The following is a 1,506-nucleotide window of genomic DNA, read 5'->3' as shown; positions in this document are numbered from 1 at the left end:
CATATATGTATACAGTACAGACCAAAAGTTTGGACACACCTTCTCATTCAAAGATAATTGTGTAAAAATGTAAGAATTAGAAGTAAAAAGTAGACTGAAAAATAAATACTCAAGTAAAGAACAGATAGCCAAAATTTCTACTTAAGTACATTAACAAAGTATTTGTTCTTTGTTACTTTACAACTTTGCCTAGATGAAAAGTTACCACCAGCATTTTCTTGTATTAGCTCACTGCTCATATATTTTGCTAATATTTACTAAATCTTAACTGTTATGTTTGAATGTGTACATCTAAATGTAAAAGTTAAATCTTAAACGTTATGGTAAAGTATTTCAGAATGGAACGAAACCGTTTCATCCTTCAACATAAGGAGCCGCTAACTCTGCTAACGCTGATAACACTGGTAACGCTGGTAACACTGCTGAAGATGACATTTAAATTTTAAATTCAAAATGTGTTCATTGAAAACAATGTGACTGGTACATGTGGTTTCAGTAGTTCGAAGTGCAGCTCGGACACCGGACACAACTTCAAGTCTTGTCTTGTAGGGAAGCATTAGCAGAATTAGCAGCGTTAAAAGCGTTAGCAGAATTAGCAGAATTAGCANCTTTGTTAGTGTGCAGGGAAAATAATAAAAAAAATCATAATCGTGCTATATTGTTGCTACTGTTCAAAACAGCTGCTTTGTCCTGATACACCTGATGTGACACACCTGTCGGGAAGGACAAATAGTTACACTTCTGCACCAAGTTTTAAATCATGACAGTAACTGTTTACAGTCTCAGCCTTTTTTAAGTAACCAAGCTTGACCAATAAACACGGGGGGTTGAGTCTTGACAAATATTTCACAACAGAGTGAGTAATTTAACTCTCAGGGTTCAGTCTGACCTTTAAAACATCATTAAGGAGGTTAATTACAGCGAGGAAAGCCTCTGGCTGTGAAGCTGCGTCCACACGTTGGTCTGAGGCTGATCGTTTCTTTGACCCGGGTTGAGTTTTAAGAGCTTTAGYCAGCTAAGAGGCCCTGCTGTCACACTACACCGTTTTAGACAACTTACGCAACTATTTTTTGACTGAATGACTAATAAAAGTTATAGATTTGATCAATTTGTTAGCATCACAGTATGTACACACCTAAAAGAGGCTYTGTCACATGTTTGTCATGGTGGTCSAGCGGTCATGGAGGTGGGACCCACACGGGAACAATGATGAAAACTTAGATTGAACTCAGTGGAAGTTGTTTTTTAATGGTGGCACCAGCCCACAAAAGAATATCACCAAACTTCTTCTTCTTCTGTTTTTATTGGCGGGTGACATCTAACGTTAAGATGTATTATCGCCATCTACTATGCTGGAGTGTGGACCAGAGTATCTCCCTTTAATCTAAATTCTCATAAATAGTCCTGTTTCCTTCAAAAAAATAATAACTGCTTTATTTATTTTATGTTTATTTAATATCTTATTTAATTTTAATGTCTCTATATCATATTTCATAATTTCTCTTT

Source organism: Austrofundulus limnaeus, unplaced genomic scaffold (assembly GCF_001266775.1).
Source record: "Austrofundulus limnaeus strain Quisiro unplaced genomic scaffold, Austrofundulus_limnaeus-1.0 Scaffold23, whole genome shotgun sequence".
In the NCBI taxonomy this organism is placed as follows: domain Eukaryota; kingdom Metazoa; phylum Chordata; class Actinopteri; order Cyprinodontiformes; family Rivulidae; genus Austrofundulus; species Austrofundulus limnaeus.
The sequence above is the reverse complement of the archived record's forward strand: the minus strand, read 5'-3'. Positions refer to the sequence as shown.